This window comes from Struthio camelus, chromosome 3, assembly GCF_040807025.1.
Source record: "Struthio camelus isolate bStrCam1 chromosome 3, bStrCam1.hap1, whole genome shotgun sequence".
Classification (NCBI taxonomy): Eukaryota; Metazoa; Chordata; class Aves; order Struthioniformes; family Struthionidae; genus Struthio; species Struthio camelus.
The window spans coordinates 65,498,501-65,507,058 of record NC_090944.1 but is presented as its reverse complement, the minus strand read 5'-3'; positions in this window follow the sequence as shown (position 1 = coordinate 65,507,058).

Sequence of the window (8,558 nt, the reverse complement as noted above, 5' to 3'; positions counted from 1 at the left end):
TTCTTGCCATGGCAGGAAGAGAGATAGGTAGGACAGTAATCTATGCTTTCCCTGTGTTATATATCATAATCATAACTCAGTTCTGGTCATAATGCTTATAGCAATGATTGTGATTTATGTCCACTTGACATAGTTTCAATTATTCATAAACTCAGACAATTACCGAAATATTACTGAATAGTGTGACTGAAGCTTTCTATTTATTTTTTGTTCAGGAAAAAGGTATGCACAGATAGCATAAGCCACTGCCTCTTTTCTCCAATAACATGTCAGAAATCAAGTCGAACTACTTATCCATTATTGTCTTCCCTATATATATCAGATGTACAATCATGGGAAGGCGCAAATTATGTGCGTCAGTGGAAAAGGAAATTATTTTCTATAGGAAAGAATAGCTGTAAGTGGGTAGATGCATAGCTAGAGCCATGACTGAACAAATTAATTTGTAGTGTGGTGGAGCGGTGAGCAATCGAAAAGCAAATTTGGGAAGCCTCCAATTGTCTGTGCTAAAATTGTGTGGGCTGCCTCAAACTGAGGAGAGAAATAGTCTTCAATTCATAAAAAAATCTCTTTGTATCTCTTCATTTCGTTTCTCTATTTGGCTACTTCTTTCAGATTTAAGACGGACCTGGCAGTGATGAGGTCCGACGTGAACTATTTCTAGAAACAGCACGTGTTGGAAAAGATGCATAATCACAGTCAGAATAAGCAAGCCATGACCAGTGAGGGGCTTCCTTTCAGCCTGTTCAGCCATCCCACTAAGAAGCGTTACGTGTATCGTACAGGGCGTTCTCCCTTGGCTTACAATGTCCGAACTCCAATCACGGCTGTCTGTTGGGGAGGGCGGGGAAGAGGCTCAATTTCTGATAAATATAGATGTATCAAAGTATTCCAGCAATCCCTGAATACTTCTCAGGTCTCCACAAAGGCCTTGAGTATATACTAATAACAAACTATAACCAAAAGGTACTGTCTCTAACGCAAATAAAGATGATACATTTTCCATAGAGAGCCAGTGAAAGACCCATCACTCTGAAGGCCATCCAGAAAGGACGAAACACAGGCAGCAACACGAAGGAATCCTCGAATTGGACCCGACTACCTTACCCGGGGAGGGAAAGCTCTCCCATTACTTTCATCAAGTTTTAATAACACTCAGGGAGACAGACTCCCCCACCAGCCGTGCCTGTCATGGCTCGGCTCCGGCGCGCCCGCCCGCTCTCCGGGACGAAGCTGCGCTCTTGGCGAAGGGCGACACCACCCGCCCGGCCGTTGCCCGCCAACGGCTCCGCCCGGGCCGCACAGGGGCGCCCCGCGGCGCGAGCTGGGGCGTGACCCGTCAGCGCCGCCCGGCGCCCCCCGCGCAGGCGCCCCCGCGCGCCCTGAGCCGCGGAGGAGAAGCTGACGCGCATGCTCAGCGGGGTGTAAGGGGGGGGCACAAAGGGAGCGTAGCAACCGGGGGGGGTGACCCTAGCAACGGGCCTGGCCAGGCCGAGGCAGGCTGGTCCGGCGGCGGGGAAGGTGGCGGGCGAGGAAATGGTAGCAGCCTGGCGGGTCGTGGCCCGGCGCTGCCTTAGGGCTGGCTCTGTCGCCTGCACTTTGGGTGTCCGGGACACAGCTGTGGGGGTTGTGTTATCCGGGTGCTGGTTTGAGAGAGGACCGGAGTTAGGCAGCGGTGCTATTGTGGGAGCTTGGTGTGTAGCTGAGGCAACAGGCTCTGAGGCCTGCTTACTCCCCTTGCGTTAGGAAAGCTTCTCCGTCTTTGGGAAGGTAGAGAAGTACTGTTTGAACCCTTTTGAAGAGAGGGTTGCATTAGAAAAGGATCCAGAGTAAGTGAACAGCATGGAGAACGTGAAAGCGGACAAGAAAGGGGTACTTAAAACTGTTTTAAAGTTATACTTTGTGCATTGAGACTATGATTTGAATCAGATTTGATGATAATGTGAATTTCATGTAATCAAAGCCAATAAGATTCACCTCCAGAGAGGTGTTTTGGAAGGTAATTTTTCATTTCACCAGAGTCAGGTGAAATGAGCTGTGCCTAGAGTGAAGGGTGGCAGTGTTCGTTAGAACCTTGACTCCTGTGCAGAAGCTTTTTGTTGTTAGCCTGTAAGAAGCGTGCTGGAGAGGGCACTAAGTCTTTGCCCTGATGATAGAAAGTTTCACTGAAAGTTTCATTGTAACTAAGAGTGAGAGCTGTTATTTAGCTTTCCTCATCACAAACATGTTACGAACATCTGGGCATTGTGTGCTCAAGTGTTGACCACCTTCAAAATAAGGACTGCAATCCAAAGTGTGGCTTCATAAAGGAAGCCACCATAAGGAACAAAGACGGGTTAGATTTGCTCATTATCACCACTGCTGTAGATATATGCTTCGTATTAGGCTGATTTCTAAACTAATGACTTCAGGTATGATGCAGAACTGCAGTTCTTGCAGGATGTAATAAAAATGTTTGTAGATGAAGTCAGCCCCATGTGCCAGGATGCCATGGTTTCTTCTAAAGAGAGTAAAAATTGGTGTTATTGAGTGTCAGGTGCAAAGAATTCACTATGGCTAAAAACTCATTCCATTTGCTTTCTTTTGGTCAAATTTAAGCACAGCCTTGCTGGTTTTCCATATGTGAGTTGATCTTATACAATTACTGTCCTTAGACCAGTCATACAGCTTTTGTGGTGAAGGAAGATGGACCCGAGGATTTTCTGCAACTTTGTGGTACATCTTTCTATCTGTTCACCCAAAAATAACACAAGAGTACAGACTGAACAGAACTAGAGCAGTGACTGATCTTCCTGGGGCTCTCCCAGGTAGTCTTTGTTGTGAAATGCCAACCGTATTCTGCTCGTCTCCAATCTTAGTGGACTACATATTAACATTTAACCAGCCTGAAATGGGCATGAAACTTCCTAAAATAATTCCGTCTATTGTCTGTCAAGGAAAGAAATAATTCATTCATCATGGCCCAACAATGTTCACTGAGACAGAGCAAAGACAGCCCCAGGTTACTGAAGTGACCTAGTTTCATCCTATACGTTCACTACTGAGCAGTATTAAAAATTATCTGACAAGTCAAAGAAAGACTGGAATTTGAAAGTGGTAAATAGAAAGATTTACAGTAGAAAAAGCCAGCCACATGACACAGGTTTAAAAAATTAAATTATTGTAGTATACTACCTTGAGAAAACTGGTGTAGTTCTTGTCACTGCAAATGTTTGCAGTGAACAGTTCATTGATAAATAATAGTTCCTTGACAGCCCGAAATGAATTACCTCTTGCTTGTATGGGAATCAGGAATGTGACGCTAACATGGTGCCTCAACCAATGTTATTAGAGAGATCCCAGCTAGTTTGTGTCAATATTTCTATTGTAAGCTTCTGTTGCCAAAAATGTACCAAAAAAAACCCAGAGAAAGTTTACTTTGAGCTGAAACTATTTGTATAGTGTATCACCAAGATGTTTAATAAATTTTAAAAACACAACTTGTGATATCATTTGGGGCAACCTGAAAATTATCTTTTCCTCAGGATTCTGTCTATAATGGTAACACTACTGTCCTTGTGGCTTTGAGCTAGAGATGTGCTTGGTCTGCACAAGATACTAACCTTAGTTGGCTTGCTTCATGGCTGTATAGAGGTGAGCTTCCAGACAGAAGCTCTTTTAGTTTTGCCCTATTCTATTCTGTTGCCGAGACAGAGTACAGCAAGTGACTTTCCCAGTTCTTCTGTTGTAATGGATTGTTTAAAAGGATATTTTTGGAATGAGAAAGGTTGTATACTAAAAACCTTCATTTAAAGACCTGGTTTAATCTCATAGATTCTGAGCTTTCTAGCTAATGCCATCAAGGGCTATGAGGCAAGATCTCTACGGAAAGAGATGTATTCTGCTTTCATGTTACAAGTACAAAAAGAAAGGAGTTACACTTCTCTTTTTGTTTATGGGGATCTATTGCTGTTCTTGGATGTTGATTTACTCAGTAGGTCTTTTGTAATGGATTTAAAGAGGTCCAGCTGTTATCTTAGTAGGATAATGTCAGAATGAGAGAAGAAATGATTCCTCTTGAATAAGGCACAATATGTGCCTTCTCTTTAGTATTTTATTTCTTTAGTTCAATCTCCACTGATGGCAAGTGATTTATCTGCTGTTCTGGAGACAATTTTTTACTAGGGAAAGTTAGGCTTTCTGGCTCCTCTGTTGATACTGGTCACTTCGTGACCTGTTTCTTCATCATTTGAAATATGAGCCGAGCATTTATATTCTTTATTCCAACTTTCTTGACTCTCATTTAAATTTATTACTTATATCAATAAGAGATGAGAGAGAAAATAATGCATAAGAAAGAAGTAGGACAGCCTCTGTGTAATGATTTGCAGGTTAGTTCTTTACCGTCTTAGACACACTTCATGATTTTGATGGTTTGGTAGACAGTCCAGTTCATTGGGACTGCTGATGTGAGGCTGAGCCGAATGGAAGAACTTTAACATAAACATTTTCTACTTAGAAATATTATTCTTGTTATTATTCTTGAAACACTTCTCAAACCTAACTTTAATTTTTCTTTTTTAAATGACTTTCACAAGATTTTATCTTAGCTACAAAAGCTTCATCAGAACTCTCATAAAGAAATTCAAGACTGGAACAAAAATGGAAATCGGAATCTTGCATTACGTGGAGTTTCCATCTTCAGTGTAGTTCCATATAGAGTTTGGCAATTGTTCTTTTCATGCTTACTTTGGTAGCAGGCTACTAACTGGTGCATTATCACGTATTTCTCCTGCTTTCCCTAGCCCTCCTCAAGTTCATGCATAATTTTTACTTGCTGACTTCTCTCTCTTTTTTTCTTTTTTTTTTTTTCCTGGAGAACCTAAGGGACTCTCACAGGAGTTCATGTGCAAATGGTATGAATTAACTATTAATCTGTCATCTGTCACATTGATTCCTGTATTTCTCTTATTTTGATTATATTTTGTGCCTCCTAATTCTCCATCTCTTTATAGTCCCTGATTTTGATTCATTATTTGGTGAGTATCAGTTTCGGTTTGCACCTTTCCTTACAGTGAAGGAGTCTGATAGGGGGACAGTTCAGTACAGGGACCTATTGTAGCCAGATCATTTGCTTGCTCGCACAAGACACTGATATTATTATCTCGTGGATGGTTGTTATTTTAGTTGGCCTTGTAGTATTTTGACCACCAATATTTCTTCCACTGACTTAGCAGCAGGAGTAAAGCTCAGAAGGATAACTGGAGAGTAAGAAGATCTGATTTGTGTTAGTCCAAGCGGCACTGGAAGGTGGAGGTTATTTTTTGCTTTGAATAAACTAAACTCTCAGAAGTTATACTAGGGTCTGTTTACTAGTAGATTGTGTAGTGACTTCTTGAGTGGCTAATTACATGAAAAGCTGCAACAGTGTTACAGGTGTTAGAGGATGGTTGCTGTCATGGTTTGGCAAGTTGAGCAGAGGTAAGTATCTGAGGGCAGTAATGCATACTGGTAATAGGGTAATTCTTAACTGTCACTGCATGATGTGCAGTGCATGTGCTACCTTATTTTATATGCCAATGCACAGGCACCTCAGACTTTCATAATAAGTGTGTGAGCCTATTTTCACAATAAAGAAAAAAGATTGTTTCGTACCTAGAGACCATTTCTCAAAATGTGTTGTAGAATGAAAGGGTCATTTTGGTAAATGAAAAGTAGTTGGGATAGTACTGCCTCTGTTTGCTGCTATTTACTTTAGTGGTGTCTGAGTACCACTCCATTTATCGATACAGTGATGTTGCCCATCACGCAACATTCATCGACTTTCCAAGTCCTTTCGTTTCTAAGATTTTTTTTAAATTGTTGTTGTGTTCCATATACCCATTTCATAGCATTTCTGCTGCCCTGGTCAGACTTCACCTTGCTATCATCCTACACATCTGGAAGGAAAACACTTCTGTATTTATATAAAATCTTTTAAGCTACTCTTAAAGTTACAGATCTGTGCCTGAGGAGCAACCCTTTCATCTTCCCACCTCCCACACAGATGGCCGCAGCATGAAAGGAAAAGAACTCCCCATAAATTTTGATTCATTGAAAGAAATCCATCTCTTTCCCTCTGCTTTCCTGCTCCTCTTGCTCCACAAACTCTGTCAGTGGAATTACCTCTTAAGTTGAGAGAAGAAAAGACACAGAAAAGTATCAATATATTTAGGCTTTAGATAGTTGTATTTTGTTAAATTATTGTTTTAAGAATATCATCTCTTGTTTCAGACATTGTCCTTTGCTAGGAAAATGGAATGTTTAGCACTTAGTAGGATGACTCATGTCATAAGAGATGTGTTTAAAGGTTGCAGGATAAATACCATCTATACAGCTGGTTCAGCTAATAACTACTTGCCAAAAGTGGGGTCCAACTGGTTCTGACAAAAGCAAGGAACCAGAGGGAGGGATACATGTTAGATAACACTTAAAAAAAAAAAAAACAATATTCCATAAGTAGTGCAAGCTAGAGCCTGTTGCTAATGCTTTCTTTTGAAGCCAGTCAGAATGGATTTGCCACTGCATTGTTGGAGCTTGTTCAGCCTGGAGGAGGGAAGGCATAGAGGGGATCTAATAGCAGCCTTCTGATACTGGAGGAGATTATTAAGAAGATGGAGCCAGGCTCTTGGTAGTGGAGCATGGCAGAAGGATGAGAGACAATGACACAAACTGAAAAAGAGAGGCTCATACTGGATATAAGAAAGAACTTTCTGCCCATGAGGACAGCGAGGCAGTGGAGCAAGCTGCCCAGAGACATTGCGCAGGCTCCATCCTTAAGGCTTTACTGAGCAAGGTCCGGAAAAGATCCAAGCAGCTTTGTCTGACCTCACAGCTGACTGCTTTGGGCAGGAGGTTGGGCTAGAGACCCCCGAGGTCCCTTCTAACCTCAATTATTCTATAAATACTTAAAGTTACAGACCTGTCTGGATGTGGTTACTTGGTATAGCAGAAACATACTTGAAGTAAATTGTCTTTTGGTTTAATAAAGGAATTTGTAGCTGACTTGCTGATGTGATGTGATCTATTGATTCAATGTCTAATATTAAGATTTCACAAGACATTGTGAGCTATTAGAAGAGCAGAATTCCCTTCAGCCAAAAAGGAGTTTGCTCTAATACCTGACCTTCCATGTGAAATCCAAACTTCATTTTCTTTGCCAGTGGTATGAGGAAGTAAAATCCATGAAGCAAGTCTTGCATATAATAATATGTGAAATTGCTTTGTCACTTAGACATGATTATTACCTTAACAAAAGAGTTATGGAAGAATATCTTAACCGATTTTAATATAACTTAGACATATATCAATTATTTTTATGAATGATCTATAATCCTGCTTTTTAGCAGTTATTTTACCGAGAAAGTATAATTTCTTAGTGATTCAGAATATAACTTTGAATGTCTATCTATCTGGTCTATTAATTTTAAGTTTGAATTTGTAGTACTTGTGTGAAATATTTCAATTGTCAAGTGGACACTAAAGAAGAAAAGTTGCAGAGGAGAAAAATAGCTTTCAAAGAAAATAGCGCTTAGAGAAATGTTTTTAAAAGAAAATGATGGAAAAGTGTTTGGTTACCACTGTGAAAAAATATTTTAAATACAGGTGTATCCTCTACAAGAACAAAAAAGGAAGAATGACAGTCTGCAGTACAGAGGCATTGCTCATACCTGAAGTGTTCAGAAAGTATACAAATCTCAGAGAGAATGAAAGGACCCAAGGAAAGAGAGAAATGCAGCTTCATTATGTAATAGTGAGGTAATGCTTGGTGAATAAATAATGTAAAATTATTACAGTGATTTCTCACTTGTTAAAATGTCAAACCTTGATTAAATTACTATTATGTAATTAGTCTCCTAGATCTGTTTTTCTTCCAGACACTTGTCTCAGGATCATAACATGAAACTGATAGCAGAAGGAACTTCTAGCAGTGATGTAAAAATAGTTTGCTCTAGATGATAAAGACTGTTGAACTGAAGATCTGAAATTTTCTTTAACAGACAAGGATGTTCAGACCTACCAGCTACTCTGGTTTCCTGCAGAATAAAAAATAACCTTGCTACCCTTACTCTAAAGTAGCTCTACACTATTAGAACTACTTATTCTTTGTGTTATGGGTAAGTTAGAAGGAATTTCGCAGTGCAGTTGTACCTTAGCTCTGCATCTAAAACAATGCTGATAGATTATTTGTTCTTTCTCTAGTTAGAATTGATCTTTTGGCTAGATTTGGGTCCTTGGATTTTCGGACTGGTATCTGGTGAAGCTGGCTTCACTGGTGAAGCCAGCTTCACCACTGTGCTCACGGAGGGGGAATAAAATGCAGAAGCTGCAGGAATTGAGACAGAAGTTAGTAGTAGTATTTTTCAATCACGTTAAACCCATTCCATTTTTTATACTTTGTTTTTCTCAAAAACGAAAATAATTGGAGCTGCAGAAATAATCATCTCTCCTGAGTAAACATGCATCATTTTTGCAAATGGCTTTCTCCTCTCTTTTGTCAAAATGGCTTGACATTAGAACATGTTTTCAACAGTACATTA